Source organism: Gastrolobium bilobum, unplaced genomic scaffold, assembly GCF_033153095.1.
Source record: "Gastrolobium bilobum isolate Gb01-03AN ecotype WA unplaced genomic scaffold, APGP_CSIRO_Gbil_v1 utg4247, whole genome shotgun sequence".
NCBI classification, from domain to species: Eukaryota; Viridiplantae; Streptophyta; class Magnoliopsida; order Fabales; family Fabaceae; genus Gastrolobium; species Gastrolobium bilobum.
Genome location: NW_026895956.1, coordinates 24,657 through 44,764, shown reverse-complemented (window position 1 = coordinate 44,764; position 20,108 = coordinate 24,657). Strand labels below are relative to the sequence as shown.

General features: G+C 34.5%; 1 pseudogene; it reads right to left on the bottom strand.

Annotated features, from left to right (window-relative positions):
- Positions 1 to 14,983: 14,983 nt before the first annotated feature.
- Positions 14,984 to 15,722, bottom strand: LOC133296968 (mitochondrial uncoupling protein 3-like; annotated as a pseudogene).
- Between the last annotated feature and the right edge of the window lie 4,386 nt (positions 15,723 to 20,108).

Below are 20,108 nucleotides of genomic sequence, written 5' to 3'. Positions count from 1 at the left end.
AATTCTGATTTGACAAGCATCATAGTTATTCAGCAATTTACCTGGTTGGTCATATAGGAGAGAATTTATTGTGGTCCGGGATCACTATTTTTTAGGTGATCCTTTAGTGTAAATGGAAAGGTAAAATTAGAAGAAAAAAAAAAACAATAGAGATAAAAAAGGAAAGAAAAAATTAATGTTGCGAAAGAAAGCACCAAATAATTGAGTGATCCTGAAACATATTAAATATTTCCGTCATATAGACTAGGAATCCAATAACATCAAATATATAATCTGACTCTTTGTCATCTATGATTGAAGTGTCATTATGCGAATTACCCTTTTGGAAACAGTTAAAACAGGTTAATTGCAGCTGCATGCACAATCATACAAGTTGTAATTGCTGTAAATACACTGCTACTTTAAGAATGCTTTGAAGCAATAAAAATACACATTCTTCCCTTTACGCTTTGTACAATCCTATTGAAAGGGAAATACGCTTCTTATCTTTGATCAAAATGTATAACCACCTGACGTAGGAAAAAAGCTACAAACCTAGATTTTAGCCATAGGGTAAGAATAATTTGCTTACATAAATAGTGCTTTCTAATACGAAACAGTGACCAAAATGTCACTCTTTGTCAAAAAAATTATCTAAATATCACACGAACAATACTTTTTACCAGACTCTCACGTGTCATAATTCGCTACGACTAGTAGCAAATTACGTTCACCAATGATTTTGTGACACGTGGCACACTTTCACAGAAAAAAAAACTGACATGTCATAATTTGCTACCAATGGTAGCGAATTTGGTTTGCAATATGGCCACATGTCACGAAATCATTGGCGAACGTAATTCGCTACCAGTCGTAGCAAATTATGACACGTGACAGTCTGGTAAAAAGTATTGTTCAAGTGACATTTGAATAAAAAATTTATCAAAAAGTGACACTTTAATCACTGTTCCTTCTAATACCCATGGTATTATGATTTTTAAACTTCATGGAATTAATAAAAAATTTATATTATGTTTTGATCATTAACTAATTATTTTTAAAATGTTAATGTGTAGGTCTATCACTTAAGGAGTTATTTGACTTGGTCTTATGAGTTTCTTTATTAATATCCTCAGACTAAAATGAGAAAGACCACGATCCGGCTAGCTGATCAATCACTATAAGAGATGAGAATTTGAATATCAACTTGAGAATAGTTGATCAAGAAGACTAATACTTGTCTCAAATCCAAAGGATAGCAACATTCTGTTAGCATCAATATATCTATATATTTATTTTATTACTTTATGTTATTTTATATCTTTTTGGGCTGTTTAATTAGTGATGTTGCATGTAAATTAGGCCCAAAAGAGTTTAAGTTATGGCCCAAGTAAAAAGAGAAGGTAAAAATTAAAAGAGAAGTATTTGGCTTGTTTCTTACATGTTTTATTGTATTTTTTTACTTTCAGCTCACATGAAAAGCACAGAAGGCACGTGGGACAAATAAAGGAACAACTCATAACCATTGGATGAAAGGGAGATGGACGGCTGCTGATGAAAGGAATCTCTTAGCTTTTAGATTAACTTTCGTGTGGTTTGTAAAAGAATAGAATAGAATATAATAGAGATCAGATTTTTACTAAACTTGCCGTAGCAACTAAACTTGTGTTGAGAGTCATTGTTGAACCTAAGCTTTAACACTTGAACTAAACTTAGCTTCTTGAACCTCATTGTTGATTCTGGAAAGTTTTAACTAAACTTGCCGTAGCAACTCAGAAACTGAGATAAACTCGTTGTAGCACTGTACGAATTAGCAGTTTGCAATATTTTTGTCATCCATGATTTGAGATATACCCATAAACCTTTTTATATTGATAATCATTTCTTTGCCGTAGCAACTAAACTTGTGTTGAGAGTCATTGTTGAACCTAAGCTTTAACACTTGAACTAAACTTAGCTTCTTGAACCTCATTGTTGATTCTGGAAAGTTTTAACTAAACTTGCCGTAGCAACTCAGAAACTGAGATAAACTCGTTGTAGCACTGTACGAATTAGCAGTTTGCAATATTTTTGTCATCCATGATTTGAGATATACCCATAAACCTTTTTATATTGATAATCATTTCTTTACTTTTTAGTTCAATTCTAATGCATGATAAAAACTATACAAAACTTTCTTATTCTAAAAAAACCAATTAAATTTCAATTACAGAATTTTTAATTCAGAAAAATAAATAGAAAATACTTCATACCGTTCCCTGAGAACGATAACTCTTTCTTTTGAAATTTACTAACCAACAAAATGGCGCCGTTGCCGGGGAATGGTGTTTGATTTTATTTTCTTTTTGTGATTTTTTTTTCTTTCTTTTTCCTTTTTACATATTTTTCTTGTTATCAACTGACTCCAATTTCAAGTTCTTGAGAGATTTCTGCAGAATTCAATTCTGATTACAGTAACAAGCAGTATTACACATTTGTTGCTGAATTCTTGAAGATGGCAGAATCAAACCATGGATCTGTTAATGGAGAAAATATCAATGGCAATGGGAATGACAACCGTGCTCTAGTTATGGTGGATGAGGAGCTTCCCATTGCTGAATATGCTATTCTATCACTAGATGGAGTAATTCCTGGTATAGTCCAGCCTGGAGTGGAGGGAAATTTTGATCTCAAACCGGGAATGATACAGCTGCTGTAATATGTGACTCAAGACCATGGATTACCGAAGGAAGACCCCCACAAGCATATCACGAAATTCATGAAAATTTCTGATACCTTTTCTGTTCATGGAGTGTCCACAAATGCTATGAGAATGAGGCTTGTTCCCTTCTCTCTAGCTGGGGCAGTAGAAGAATGGGGCACAGTCCATCACCACGTGGAAGGAGCTTGGAGAAGCCTTCTGATACAAAATTATAGGGAAAATAGGCTTTCAGGAAAATGCAGAAGTTTTCTGCTATACTATTATTCTTTTAACAATCAAAAGTCGTCTCTCACATCCTCCTAACCAGCCTTTTAAAGGCAATACAAAAAGTAACTGACAACAAAGGACCATCAATGGTCTTAAAAACTGATACAAAACAGAAATAACCATAAACAAAACATAAAGTCATGCAAACTGAAACGTCTGCAATTATTAAAATCCATAAAAAGCTTTAAAACTGAAACGTCTGCAATTATAATAATTTATGGCGACTTAAGTGCATCATCCTTTCCCACTAGAAAAAGATTCGCCCTCGAATCTGCAACGTCTTCAGGTGGTAATCCAGGCGGCAACTCTTCTGGTACAATATCAGCAAATTTCCTAATTAAGATTAGGACTTGGAAATGCAATTTTTTGACATGCTTGGTATATTCATTTGTAGTTTGGATCAATGATCGCATCTGTGATCCGTCATAGGAAAACTTTGTCTGATGTACCAGCAAGTCCCATTGCCCTTGACAATCTCCAATTAAACTTTTACCAAATGCTAAATCTTTATCTCCATGGAGCATAAGGTTGTTATGCTCGTTGTCCCCAAATTCATAATACTTCTTGCAAACTAAAGACTTCTTGGATGAAGGATCATTCTGCATGATATCTTTGGGTAGAACTTCATCTTTGTCAGAGATATTAGAATTTCTAATAACTGACTTCCCATCGGAATCACTACAAGAGATTTCTTTCACCTCTGGATTCTCGTCGTCTTGCTCCCAATCATACTTATCATAGATAGGGAACTTGTCATAAATTGGAGCATCCATAACAGGATTCTCATCATCTTGCTCTTCATCATATTCATCATAGATTGGGACCTTCTGGTCTTCTATCAAGTCTATGATGTCAAAGACCTTTTCGACGGTGTGTGACCAGTCGATAAACTCATCTGGATGAGTAGTGCCTTCGAATTCCGGGATCTCAATCTTCACCTCAATATTAGCAAAAAAGGATTGATTTCCAGGTTGACTTCGTCCTCGTCCTCGTCGTTCCTGGTTTCGGTTCCATAATCTCCTTTCCTCCTCATGAGATGATCTTTCAAATTCTCATCCTTCATCTGACTCGTGCAACTGTGCCTCTGCAAGCAGTTGTTCGAGTTCTTGGATCCGTCTGTCCTTTTCCTCAATTTCAGCATCTCTCGCATCAGTATAATAATCACCATCGGTAGGTTGACCGCGTCTGTCGCCACGACCTCTTCGTCCACGACCACGACCTCCGTGATTTTCCTGCTCAGCCATCTTTAAGGCAACCTGAGCTCTGATACCAAATGATACAAAATTATAGGGAAAATAGGCTTTCAGGAAAATGCAGAAGTTTTCTGCTATACTATTATTCTTTTAACAATCAAAAGTCGTCTCTCACATCCTCCTAACCAGCCTTTTAAAGGCAATACAAAAAGTAACTGACAACAAAGGACCATCAATTGTCTTAAAAACTGATACAAAACGGAAATAACCATAAACAAAACATAAAGTCATGCAAACTGAAACGTCTGCAATTATTAAAATCCATAAAAAGCTTTAAAACTGAAACGTCTGCAATTATAATAATTTATGGCGACTTAAGTGCATCACCTTCCTTATGCGGTTTTTCCCACCCACAAAGGTGTGTGATTCGAGGGATGACATCGCAGGGTTTAGATAGTATGTTGATGAGTCAATCCATGAGAGCTGGACTAGATTTAAGGGGCTGATTAAAAAGTGCCTACCCATGGTCTTCCTAAGTGGGCTACCATTCAGATTTTCTATAGAGGATTGAGTCACCAAGGCAAAACTCACTTGGATGCTACTGCCAATGGAATGTTTTTATTGAAAAGGTATCCAGAGGCTTTTGAGACACTTGAGAGAATAAGCCAAAACAACTGCCAATGGCCTGTACAAAGAGATGAAGCTCCAAAGAAGGCAGCTGGACTTTATGAAGTGACTGAAATAACTTCCATGGCAGCTGAGATGGCAGCAATGCATAACACTTTCAAGGTTTTAGTCAAGCAAATGGCTGAGACCAAACAGCAACCACCCGCTCAAGTAGCTGCAGCCACTCCACTCTGCCCACTTTGCTATGGTGCCTATTTGATTGAAGAATGCCCAAGCAACCCCTCTTCGACCTTCTATGTTGGTGACTACAACAGAAACTACAATAATAGAGGGAACTTTAACCAAGGCAGATGGCAGCAACAAGGTGGAAATTCTGGGCAGAATCAGGGCCAAAATTACCATCAAAATGTTGGAAATAAAAATCAGAATCAGCCCTTCCAAGGAGGGCAGCAACCTTATCAGTCAAAAGTCCCATTTCCACCCGGTTTCAACTCACAAATGCCTCAAGATCAGCAAGGGCAATCTAATGCAGAAACTCAGCCTCTTCCTAATGATCAGTGGTCAAACCGGATGCTGCAGAATCATAAGGCCATGCTTCAAAGTCATGGAGCAATCTTAAAAAGCTTAGAGACATAAATGGGGCAGATTGCATCCTCTCTTAGCAATAGACCAGTGGGAACTCTTCCTAGTGATACTGAAGCACCAAGGAAAGAGGGAAAGGAATTTTGTAAGGCTCTCCATTTGAGAAATGGAAGAGAGGTTGAACAACCAGAGCATGTTATTAGGCCTTCTACTTTGAGGAAGTTGGCAGAAAAAAATGTTCAACCAATTGAAGAAGAGGAAGAGCCTAATGTAATTGAAGTGCAAGATTCAGAAAACAACAAGGAGTAAGGTAAGTTGGGCAAACCAAAAAATTCAGCACCTAAATCAAAGGAGCCAGCCAAACCTATGCAGAAAAATGAAGGAATTTCACCAAGATCAAGGGCAAGGCAGATTCCATTTCCACAAAGGCTTCAAAAACAGAACCAGGAGCAGCACTTTAAAAGGTTCTTAGACATCCTCAAGCAACTCCAGATCAACATTCCATTTGTGGAGGCCCTTCAACACATGCTAAGCTACATCAAATTCATGAAGGACATCCTATCAAGGAAGAGGAGAATAGAAGAGTTCAAAACAGTGGCACTTACCAAAGAATGCAGCAGCATTGTCTCTACAAAAGTACCTCCTAAAATGGAGGATCCAGGTTCTTTTACTATTCCATGTTTTATAGGAGATAAGTATATTGGTAGAGCTTTATGTGATTTAGGCTCTAGCATTAATTTGATGCCTGCTTCTATTTTTAAGCAATTAGGAATAAAATCTGCACCCACTACATTAACTCTCCAATTAGCTAATAGGTCTATTGTATACCCTGAAGGAAAAGTGGAAAATATTTTGGTAAAAGTGGAAAATATTTTGGTAAAAGTGGAAAAATTTATTTTTCCAGCTGACTTCATAATCCTTGATTGTGAAGTTGATGAAAATATTCCTATTATAGTAGGAAGACCATTTTTAGCTACAGGGGGTGCAATGATAGATGTTAAAAAAGGAGAGTTAACAATGAGGGTAAATGATGACACTATGACCTTTAGTGTTTTTAAAGCCATGAAATATGTAGATGATGATGTTGATGACTGTTCTGCTATATCTGTAATTGACATTTTGGTTACTGCCTATTTTCAAGAAAATTTTGAAATAAATGACTCTGCATGTGATTCTGCCATTTTTGAATTTTATGAGAATAATGCATCTGATCATGATCATGCATGTGCATTGAAGTCTTATCCTACTAAGTTCTTTGGTGATAAAATTTTTGAATCCCTTGGACTTCATAATAGAATCACTAAACCTCTTAAACCTTCCATTGTGGAACCACCTGAAGTGGAGTTGAAAGAACTCCCAGCCCACCTTAAATATGCTTTTCTAGGAAGAGATAGCATCCTCCCAGTAATTGTTGCATCTGCCCTCAAAAGCAATGAGGAAATTCAGCTTCTAAATGTGCTTAAAAATCATAAGAGAGCCATTGGTTGGGCCATGGCTGATATTAGAGGCATTAGCCCTTCTTTTTGTATGCATAGGATAAGGCTAGTTGATGAAAATGCCAGTTCTATTGAGCCTCAAAGAAGGCTCAATCCAACCATGAAAGAAGTGGTTAAAAAGAAAATAATCAAATGGTTGGATACAGGACAAATTGTTCTGAATTTCAAGATAAGAATCAAATAGTTTCCAATCAAGTTTAGATGGCTGAAGCATTACTGGACAAGGCATGTGAATAAAGAGAAGATTTTCATTTCTTTATTAGATGCTGGATGAAACACTCACAAAAAAAAGTGTAGTTGATTAGTTAGTTAGTGTAATTGTTGTTGATGCAGTAGCTTTTAGTTAGTTAGTTATAATGGTTGTTTGTTTTGTTTTGTTTTGCTCAAGTTATGAATCTGTAGTTTGTCACATAGGTGTTTTGTATACATGCTACGTAGGAGTCTAATTTTTTTTTACTGTCATGTATTAGTGCTGTCTTCTTAAAACCAATGAGAATTGTTCTGTGAAATTAAAAAGAGGGAGTTGACTGATGAGTTAAAATGGTCCAGAATTGCTGAGTATAGCATTTTGAGAGTGTGCAAATCACTAAGTTTGGGGTAGGAGTGAGCTACCTATGCTAAGCACAATTCAGTTCTTGGCCCATTAACTTGCACATACCCTGATATAAAATTTGTGTGTACTGAGTGCTGACTTTTAAAAAGAGATAGTTTGTTCTGTTTGCTGTCCATAAAAAATAAAATAAAGGGTGGTGCGTTACAACAAATAATTAAGTTTGGGGTGAGTGAATATTGGGAGCAACCCGTGACTTGAATGGAACTAATGTGTGCATTTGAGATTTAAATTGGAAAGAGAATAAACAAAAGAAAGGACAAGTTAATTTAGAGTGTGTGTTGGGCAAGTTTGCACGTGAAATAAAAAACTTGAGTTACAGGGTTAAATTTGCTTCACAAAGTATTCACATGGATTGTTTTCTGAGTATGATCTGTTTTCTGAGTATGATCCATTTAATTTCATAGGTCCAGCAATATATTATTAGCAGAGCAACAAAATGGATATATATGGAAACTCGGTCTTGGAAATTTGGGTGCTGTAGACAAGTGAAGTTTGGGTCTCTGTTTCTAATTTCTAGTTCGTATTATATAGATTATGAGACTGCATTTTGTGTCTGCAAGTTGAAATCTACCTTCTGCCAAATAATCATTCAGGTTATTATACGCATCTGCATGTAAACTAATAACAAAACGGTTCAGTCTTTCTCAACAAATACTGAACCATGCATCTGAATGTGCATGCTATTATGTTTGTGTTTTGCCCTTGGTGGCTGTCTACATGTTAAGTGGATAAACATGCTTATTTGGTTCAATTTATATGATTATTAATTTGTAATTGGTCTTCCTTATATAACATTTTCTGTCACTTTACCATATAATCATGTTGTCCTAAAACTGTAATTATCTTCTTTGCTGACATTTATGGGTACTCATTTACTGACAGATTTACCTTTATGTTTCTTTTATTCACTGATTTATTATCCAGTGAACAATGACACCTTTTCTGAAAGCTGAAATCTCTTGTTGGTACCCAAGTCCTTTATTTATTTAATTATTTATTTATTTATTTATTTTTCAATTTATTATTTTTATATATTTATGTACTGCTGTGAGGACCCAGCTTAATTTTAAGGTTGGGGTGATTTTGTGATTATATGTTGTTACCAATAATCTTTCTAGTATTTGCTGATTGGCGCATAAAAATGATAAAAATTTACTCTGTTTTGTATGCTGGATTACCTGAATGGTAACTTGGAAATGATTTATAACCTTATGTGTTTAACATTATCATTGCTTAAGTATAGCCAGATTTACTTAAATTAATTCCTATTCAATTAGGGATCTAACTTAGTTGATCAGTATTTATATAAGCTTAAAATCAATTTACATGCCATAAAATTTTTTTTTGTGATCCCTGATTTGCTGATTCACTGATAAACCACTGAATTAACAACCTGTGTGAGGTATTTGAACCTAAACACTCTATTCTTTTGTGAGTGGTCATTGTGTACTGGTGTTTTGAATGCTGCACTCTGTTTGGATGACTAATATGCTATTTCTGTGTGATCACTGAATGCTGCACTCTTTGGAAATTGTCCATTTTTGTTAAAAATTATGGGGGTGAATAATGGCAAGAGGTTGACTTGTCCAAATATACATCAAATTCATTCTGCTCTGGTACAAGAAAATTGTTGGGAAAACAAACCACACACTCCCTTCAAATTCATGATGGTTTCCTCTTTGCTTGTGGTTCTTCTGTTGATGCAACCGCATGAAAGGTAAAATGCCAATTCTAGTTCTATACCATAGTTAATTGTCATTACATATAAGCAAGCATCCTTGCTAGATGAACTAAAATTTTTCTTCAAATTGATGTAAGGTATTTTCACTTTCCACCAAAAGGGTAGTGGGATCACTCTCAACTGGACTTGATATCCATCGCATAGCCATCAACAGTGACTTCATATTTGCTGGTACAAAATTTGGCACCATTGAGGTTTGGCTAAAAGATAAGTTCACCCGGTTTGCTTCCATCGAAATGGCTGGTGGTCACACAAAAATCACATCATTAATATCAGATGCAGATGGTATGATGCTTTTTGTTGGTTCCTCTGTTGGCAAGATTTAGGTTAGGCCCTGATTATGAATGATATCACAAATCTAAGCTTCTTCTTTTCCAGTAACTGAAATTTTCTTCATGGATTCTTGCTGCAGGTTTGAGCTTTGGATTAAGCAATATAACTGGATAAGTATAAAATCCCTTTTGCCACATGTAAATGAATTGTTGAAGAGTTTTTGTGTTTGTATTCTTAACATATGTTATAGGATTTCGTTAGTTTAAGAATCTTGTTCATTAGATTATACTTTCCAAATAAGATCTTCTATATTGAAGGTTTATTGAGCATGTGCAATGCAAATTGAATTGTAGTATGCGGGGTAAAACATCAACCTGCACAAGCATCTCGCAGTTATAGGAGTGACTTAGACAATTATTTTGATGACAAAACAAGCGAAGAGAGTTTTAAAAAAAAAAATCAAAGAAAATGTTACCACCTTTTTCCATTTGTTATCGGTAGGAAGTTGAAATTTAATCACAAAGTCAAAAAATTTCAAGATTGTGTTAAAATTGCTCCATTTTTCACGATTTTTACTTAAAAAAAAACTTATATAACTGTCATAAAATTTTAAATATTAAATTAAAGCAAAGAATAGAGAAAAGAAAGCGGGTCAATGACAAATGAGACCGAAATTCACTTATATTGGGGTTTCTGACCGATTAATTATGTAGAACCGATATCGACACGGGACACGTGACACGATACGACACGACACTCCGACACGTTAATTTTAAAAAAATGTTAGATTTTGACACGTTAGGACACGTTTTGATATTAAATAATATTTTTAATTTATGTAGTGTATATTATATTTAATATTCAATAATTTAACAAAAAAATGAATCTAAACTTATAATATTCATAAATTTTGCAAAGAAACATAAGATATCCCAAATATTAATATTAAACTCAAAAAAATAATAATCGTAATCTAACGAATCTAATAGTTGGAACTAAAAACTCAACGCAACGCATCCTTTAAACTTTTTTTTTGAATTTCTATAACGCGTGTTGAAGTGTCGGGGAGTGTCGGAGTGTCGGGAAGTGTCGGACACGACACGTCAGGATTTTTGAAGTGTCGGTGCTTCATATCCGATAAATATTCAAGTATTAGCGTATGATACTCGAGTATTTAACTAAATACTCTGATATTAGGGTCAATATTCGGGTATAAATTCATGGCACACATGAACACTTTCAATGCGCAAAATATACTCGAGTATGTGGGTAGCATACTCGAGTATTAGTTTGGTCAATAGTCAAATAAAGGTAGATTGATTATGTTTGTTGAAAAGGAAAAAATTCTTAAATAGTTTTTCGTACAGGGACAAATTGATAATTTTTAATTAAATAAAGGGCACAATAGTAAAAAAAAACCCAGTTTCAAGGTTTAAACAAGCAAATCTTTCTTTTTTGAGTATTTTTGTTTCTATCTTGTCAGAAAATGCTTAATTTGGTAGAGAAATCCTTATTTGGTGTTCTAGTTGATAGTTAGAGATTATTTCATTTAGTAGTGTATTATCCTTTTAGGTGTTATTCAATGGTGAAGTTTTGTTGGCTCATCTCATTATTGTACGATATACGATATATATTATGTGATACGATACAAAAGTTGAGCGATACGAATTAGTTGTATGTATCGAAATTGATCTTGTATCATATCATAAATCATTGTGTCGTTTTGAATCATATATATTATCACAACTTATAATTTCAAAATCAAATCAGGATTCACAATTTTTAATTCAATTCCTTATTTTTGAAAAATTACTATTATTAATTAGGGAAAGGAAATAAAATCACTAGTAATTAAGAAAAGGAAACTTAAATATGATGCGATTAAAATTTGAAAATGAATCTGAAAATTAATTATTAATTAGGAAAATAATCAAACAAATTTCAAATTAATGCAAATCTCTTCAGTCTTAAAAAAACTGATTCAAATCTTAAAAAATAGAAATTTAAGCCAAAAAAATAGAGGTTCTTGAAAAAAATTTCAAAGAGCTACAATACAAAAAAAGACATAGAAATTGAAGGTTTAAAATACAATTTATATGATTATTTATATTTTAAATTATTTTTTATTATATTTTTAAATTTTATGATTCGATATTATTCACTATGTACAATAAAAAAAGGGAAGGTTATATTTATTATCTTTTTTCTTACTATCAAACCTTAACCGTTGATTTCTGTTAATCTAACGATTATAGTTTATTGGATTAGACTTATTAATTAATTATTAATTTCCAATAAATTAGAACTGTTAGATTGATGGAAATCAACGGTTAAGATTTGGTAGTAAGAAGTAATAAGAAAAAAAGGTAGTAAATATAACTATTCCCATAAAAAAATATGTATTGAGATTCAATAATTTTTTTATAATTAAAACTCCGCACATATCAAACTCTATATCAGATTCCAATTTTATTTTTTGGCATTGATTCTCAACGTTTTTGCTTGTATCTTCTGTCTATTTTATCTATTATTTTAGGTTTTATGTACTTTGGTCAGTGTACAGGTGAAGTATGGAGGAGGGATATATTATCTCATTTGGCTTGCTTTTGAGCTTTGACAGGTAGTACAACATGCAATTTTGTATTGTATTAGTATTACCGTAGTGGCTAAGGTCTCAAGCATGGCAAAACACATTTTTGGGTCATTCATGACATGTCATAGCCCAAGCTGCTGTTTGTCCATACATTTCCCCCAAAAAAATGGCATTGAATAGAAGTACTCTTGCACGAGTCAGCATCCCAATCTCAATAAAATATATTATCCACATTTTATTAAAGATACTCATGGCAAAACACATTTATAGATATGACTTAGATTATTATAAAAAACTAAAAAATCTAACACGGTCTCTAAGAGCTATCAAGTTGCAAACTAAAGTTTATAGGTTCAAATTAAACTGAAATATAAAATATAAAATTTCTTATTCACAAAGACCACATGAAATAATATTTTCATTAAGAACACATGAAATAATGTTCATAAAAATCATATGAAAATGTTCATAAAGATCACATGAAAATTTCATATATATATATATATATAATTTGCACTTTCTTTACAAATTTAATTCAATATTATATTTTAAATTTTAAATAAATATTTATTATTTGTTAAAATAACATCAATCCTATTACTTTCAAAATTAGTGTTACAAATCATGATACTAGTATATGTCTTTAAGTTAATAATATATATCATAAATATATTATATTATTAGGCTAGTCTGCAGGCTTTTAGGCTAGACTTTTTAAAATGGGTTCTATGGCCTAATTTTTAAATGAATTTTTCTAAAAGCCTAAATATGCTCTATTTAAAAAATAGAGTAGGCCAAGCCAGGCCAGACCTAAGATAGGTCAGGTTGTAGGACCCTGATAGGCCGTTTGGCTTATTTACATCCCTTTACGTAAATATATAGACACAAATACATATAGACACTGACACAAAAACACTAACTGCCTATATTGATTACCTTCTCCTCCTCCTTGATCCTTCCACTTCGCCATCAGCAGCTTTGCGAGGAAGACACTTTCAATCGCACATATCTAAAAATAGCAATTTCAAAATTACACTATCTGAAAATTGCAATTTCAAAATTCTTAGTCATAAACATCTTAATTTTGTAATCACACATAGCACATATCTGAAAATTGCAATTTCAAAATTCTTAGTCATAAACATCTTAATTTTGTAATCTACTTACCAAGCCAAGTAAAATAGTAATTGATACGATGCTGATAACTTGTACAAAATAATTTTCTCATAAATAATGTCAATAACTAAAAATGACTAACCCATCCAGCTCAAAATTTCAATTTAGGAGGGTAAAATTTAAAAAAAAAAAATAGTTATCAATTAGAAACACAAAACCCTCCTAATATTGAAAAGGATTAAAAAAATTACAATAAAAAAAAAACATACATAATTTGTTTCTTGGGCCAAGGTCTTCTATAATTACAAAATAAATAAATAAATAAATAAATTCAAAATAATAATAGTATAAATATGACCCTTCCTTTTTCCTCCTAAAAATGAAAGATTGCATTCAGAAAATGAGGCCGAAACTGAAGATTAAATTGAAAATCAAGCCAAAACCTACCACATGTGCATCGTCGAAGCCGAAGAGGATCGATACACCGACCAATAAGATTTTGTTATTACATCCCTTTTGCCACATGTAAATGAATTGAAGAGTTTTCCTATTGGGTTCCTTATATATGTTATAGGATTTCGTTAGTTAAAGAATATTGTTCATTAGATTATATTTTCCAAATAAGATCTTCTATATTGAAGGTTTATGGAGCATGTGCAAATTGAACTATAGTATGCGGGGCAAAACATCAGAGGAAACTATAGTATGCGGGGTAAATTAACATAAGAGGAAGTTGAAATTTTTGGGTTCCATTTTGTGCCCACATTCAAGTGACAAATCACCCTAAAATGTTTGAAAAGACCTTGAGATTACCTCTAATCACGAAGTCAAAGTTTTTAAGATTGTGATAAAATTGCTCCATTTTTTAAGATTTTTACCTTTAAAAAAAAAACTTATTAATCAAAAAAATAAAACAAACAAACAAACAAATCTTAAATAAAAAATATTAGGTAAAGGTACTTCATAAAAAGAATCTCTCCAACTTAGAGAAATTTTTATATAAATTTAGTCTACACAAACTATATAGATTAAGGGGTTATCATTTCTACTTCAATGATAGAATTTTTTTTTTCTATCACTAAGACATAAAAAGAAATAAGCCTCGTTATTATTTTCTCTCTCATTCCTCTATGCTTTCTTTTTTCTGTCACTGAGACAAAAAAAGAAATATGCCCCGTTATTATTTTCTCTCTCATTCCTTTATGCTTTCTTTCTCATTACTTTATATCTAAGTGGGAAAAACTTCTTTTCTACCACCGAAGCAAAAATGATAATTTCATAGATTAAATCATTTTAAATTTACACGTCATCATTTTAATTGTAAAGTAGTTATTTGAAACAAAAACACTTATATAATCGGGTTCGATTTCTAAGAGTTACAATTCCTAAAGAGGGTAAAGAGGTTCAAACCCGAAACCAGATTAATGGGGTCCAATAAGGCTTCGAACACCGGTTGGTAATTATAAAAAAAAAAAAAGAAACTTATATAATTAGTCTATATAAGAATTGTGAGTAAATTTTATCCCTAAGAAATATATATTTTTGGAGAAAAATACTTTTTATTTTACGGCAGACATTTCCCCCAAAAACATTTGTAACAGTGTTCAATTAAAATGAACAAAAAAAAAATAAAATAAGAGTAAACACTTTATAAGTTGAAAGTTTAAAGAAGTATCAATTGGAAGTTTCCAAATAATAGTAAAAACAGGAGAAAATATATGGGTGTGTGTACTCTGGAGGCTGTGAATTGTGAATTTGTCATGAATAAAAGTCTGCCGGTACGTATAAATCAAAACTTGATATTAGAAAGAAGGGAGCCCTGCAATTTTTCTAAATTTCTCATAGGAAACCCAGAAGACAAATTGCCATGGGCCAAGCCTTGCCCATGTAGGGAAGAATCCTTTCCACAGTGCTCTTATATATCTTATTCCTTCAACTTTAACTGTCTTTACCAAGCAATCATAAGAGCTACTATATAAGACTTGACTTTCCATTTTAGCTGCTTGATTCATCATTCTAGTCTTCACTACACCAGCTGGACAACTTAAAGAAGTTGCCGCAAGACCTGACATGATGGAAGCTAATGTGTGGGCATAAACATTATCCTCAGCTATCCTATTTTTAATAACAAATTGTTTAGCATGATCATAACAGGCTAATTCTCCCATGTTCACTAAGAAGGCTCTTTGGATATTAGGAAAAACACCCTTCCACAGTCCTTTAAATCCTTCAGCCTGAACTATTTTGTTCAAAGCATCAAATGGTCCTGAATAGAATACCTAGGTTGATGAACTTGGCTCACCATATGGCTATCAGCTTGCATCCTCTCCTCACCTTGATAAGATCAGCTGGGCTTGCTATGACCTGTACTACTAATTAAGAGTAAATAATAGAATATTGTAATTTTCCAAGAAAAATATAATTAAAAGTGAGCAGTTAATTGAAACCTTATGGCTACATACATGGATTATATATTCCCAAAAGAAATTCCAGGTTACTGACTTACTGTTTGTTGGATATTATACCATCGTAAAATTGCATTTTATCATAAAGCTAAGCAAATATTTCTTCGACATTTATTATCTAATGGCTATTTTTTCATCTAATTAATGAAACCATCAATCTACTCTCCAGCACAACACAGGGTGCGAAAATTTGAAACATTCTCTATTAGTTCAGTACATGAATCTCTACAAAATGTTACTCTGGCCTTCCTGCGGACTTGGTGGAGCCTTATGCAAATTAGGTATCATGTATCATTCACTCATTGTATGGACACCATGTCCAATAGCCTAATCATTTTTGTTGTGGGTTCATTTAACAATGCCCTTCTGGTGTTCTAAATAAATAATCATACAACAAAAGCATGAGCTGGGTTGTGGTGGGATTCTCTCAGATTGAATCTGAGCCTTGCAATGCAGAATATAAAGAGATGTGTGAGTTGAGTCACTCTCATACAAGAGGCATTCTCGATATGCACCGAAAGCATAAAGCCTGTGACAATGAAGCAAATGGTCCTCAATTTTTGCATTTTAAAACTTGGCCATAATTTGAGTTGTACCTTGGCCGGCTTCTAAGTCGTTCCTTCCTTCTTATATATTTTCAATCCATATTGGTTTTTTTTTTTCAATTTAAGAAAAGGTGTAGTCTTAGAAGGAGAGAGAAGTGGTAAGTGAGTTAGTACACTTACCACATTCCCAATCTCCCGATAGGGAGTATGGAGCCAGTGTTGGTATCCGCAGCTGCTTGATAGAGGCCACTCCCGTGCAGTGAGAGTTCTGAAAAAAAAATGTATTTTTTTCCCCGTAATCTTATTTATCTCTTTGGGATGAGTTAGGTGTTGTAAATAGTAATTATGTAGTCATTTATTAGTAATTATGTAGTCATTTATTTGTATTTATTTAGTCTGTTACTTGTATATTGGGCCAAGCCCATTAGGTCAAAATTAGGTCAAGAAGTCTCTATAAATAGAGACCCCTATGTACAGATTCAAATACGATTCAATAATATTTCAAATACCCTTTTATTTCAAGTTGGTATCAGAGCTCTCGATCATGAGGGCTCTGCTTCCGCGCCTATTGTCTTTAGAACAAGAACCTTTTATTCTTTTTGTCTCTCGCTGCCATCAGCCGCCACCGAATTTTTTCCGGGGACCTCTTGGACCGAGAAGATCTCTGTTATACTGGATCTCTGTTACTGTTCATCGTCTCCATTACTCTTCATCACAAGACAGCATCTGTTCATCACGATTGGACCCTTTTCCCGGTGGTTTTTCAACTCCGAACAGACCCAGAAAGAACCGCGCTCACCGGACGACGTTGCTCCAGAAATTTCAGACCAGACGGCCACCGCACGCGCCCACACGCGCCGTCCCTTCAACCGAGAGTGAAGCCCACGCGCAGCCAATCTCACCGGCGCGTGGCGGCGCGTGAGACCATTTTTCCGGATCGGACCACCGCGATCTTGATCGTCCCTTCATCCTCTTTCTGGATCTGTGCTCCTCTTTTTGATCAGACATCGTTTGGTATTTATTTGTGATTTTTTGGCTTCTTGGAGCTTTTCTTTGACCATTTTCTGTGCAGTATGGCCTCTTCTCAAAGGAGTTCTTTTTCAAGATTTTATGATGGTACCTCTTCTAGACCTAAGAGAGATGATTGATGGTGTTCTTATTGTAAAAGAACAGATCATATCAAGGATTTATGCTTTCACCTTTATGGAAAGCAATCTGTCTTAGAAAAGATGGCAAAGTTGCGTGGTCAAGCGCATTTTACTTCCTCTGAAATAACTCCTACACCTAATAAGACCCAACCTGCATTTTGTCCAGATGAGTTGGAACGGCTCCGAACCATTCTTGATTCTATGAGTAAGTCATCTGATACTAGTGCTTTGACTATGACTGGTATGAGCTCCAAAACTTATTATTTCCTTTCTTCATGTAATGATTTTAAACATTCTTGGGTTGTTGATTCTGGTGCTACTGATCATATGGCTTGTTGTGCTGTCTCATTTACCTCTTATCATCCTACCATTGGAACTCATACAATAGCCGTAGCTGATGGCTCTCATACATCAGTTGCGGGTTCTGGTGACATAAACTTACAGCAGTCCGTACATCTTAAGGATGTTCTTCATGTTCCTAAACTCTCCACGAATCTTCTTTGTATTCATAAAATTACAAAAGATTTGAATTGTACTGTAACCTTCTATCCTACCCATTGTGTTTTTCAGGATCTCGCCACGGGGAAGACGATTGGTAGTGCTAAAGAGCAAGGTGGGCTGTACTATCTGGTGTCACAATCTCCTGCAAATAAAGTAACAAATCACATCTTGATGTCTCATGGTCAATCAACTGCTGATTCTTTGATTTGGCTTCATCATAAGCGCTTAGGTCATCCTCCATTTAGTTTACTCAAATCTTTATTTCCGTCATTGTTTTTGTCTAAATCTGTTGAGTCTTTTCATTGTGATGTTTGTGAATTTGCTAAGCATCATCGTGCGTCTTTTCCTTCTAGTATTACTAAGAGTGTTGAACCTTTTGATCTTATTCATTCTGATGTTTGGGGTCCCTCTAAAGTCCCTCATGGTTCTGGAAATAGATGGTTTGTTTCTTTTATTGATGATTGCACTCGTGTAACTTGGGTGTACTTAATGCGTGAAAAGTCTGAGGTACCACAACTGTTCTTTCAATTTTATAAAATGATTTAGACCCATTTTGGTAAAAAAACTCAAGAGACTAAGAACAGATAATGGTACTGAATATGTTAATCATAGCTTTTTCCAATTTATAAGAAATAACGGTATGATTCATGAACTTACTTGTGTTGACACCCCCTAACAGAATGGGGTTGCTGAAAGAAAAAATCGTCACCTTCTTGAAGTGGCTAGTGCATTAATGTTTCAGACACATGTACCCAAATACTATTGGGGAGATGCTATTCTTACTGCAGCATTCTTGATCAACCGTTTACCCACTCGGGTACTTGACCATGTAAGTCCTATTCACTCTATGACTTCTTTTTTCCCTTCTATTCCAACTATGATGAGTCTTCCTCCACGAGTGTTTGGGTGTGTTGCTTTTGTTCATGTTCATAAACATCATCGCAGTAAGTTGGACCCTAGGGCTATCAAATGTGTTTTTCTTGGTTATGTTCCTGATAAGAAGGGCTACAAGTGCTATCACCCTAGTAGTAGGAAATTTGTTGTTTCTATGGATGTTACATTTCAGGAATCTGAGTCCTTTTTCCAAGGTCCTCATCTTCAGGGGGAGAATCCTTCACCAGAAATCTCATCACCTCCTTTCTTTGAGTTTGAATCATCAGTGTCTACTCCTTTACCTATGTCAGTGTATCCTCCACCTGGTCATGTTCCTCCTGTGTTTGTTTCTCCTTTGTCTGTTCCTCCTGTGTCTGATCCTCCTGTGACTGATTCTCCTGTGATTGATACATCAAGTACACCAGAGATACGAAAGATTATGACACCTGAAAGAAGGAAACAGCCCACATTGTCTCAGCAGCAACCTCAATCGTCTGAACCACTGGTAAGTCCTGAATCTCATATTTCTGATCATGATGTTAATATTTCTGATGACTTACCCATTACTACTGATTCTGATGATTTACCCATTGCTCTTAGAAAAGGAAAAAGAGCTTGTCCCAAGAAATCTTGTCCCTCCTGTCCCTCTTGTACTCAATACCCTATCTCCCAGTTTGTTTCCTCTGTTAATCTTTCTGTGCAGCACAAAAGCTTTGTTTCAGCACTAGACTCTATTGCAATCCCAAAATCAGTACATGAAGCCTTGAAAGATAGGAATTGGGCTCAAGCCATGCAAGAGGAGATGAATGCATTGGAGAAAAATAAAACATGGGAGGTTATTGATAGACCTACTGGAAAGAAAGCAATAGGGTGCAGATGGGTTGATGCCCTGAAATATAATTCTGATGGAACTCTTGAGAGATACAAAGCTCGATTAGTTGCCAAAGGTTACTCTCAAACCTATGGCATTGATTATGAAGAAACATTTGCTCCAGTTGCAAAGATGAATACGGTGAGAGTTTTGTTATCCCTTGCTGCCCATTACAATTGGGATATAAACCAATTTGATGTGAAGAATGCTTTCCTCAATGGTGAGTTAGAAGAAGAAGTCTACATGGAAATTCCGCCTGGTTTTGATTCTGTGAAGGGAGAAAATAAAGTTTGTAAATTAAAAAAGGCCTTGTATGGATTGAAGCAGTCACCTCGTGCCTGGTTTGGAAAGTTTACTAAGGTTATGATGACCTTAGGATATAAACAAAGTCAAGGAGATCACACTCTTTTTTTCAAGCACTCCCAAAATGGGAAGCTTACTGTGCTCCTTGTATATGTTGATGATATTATTATCACAGGTGATGATTTTGTGGAGAGACAGATTCTGCAAACACGGCTTGCCTC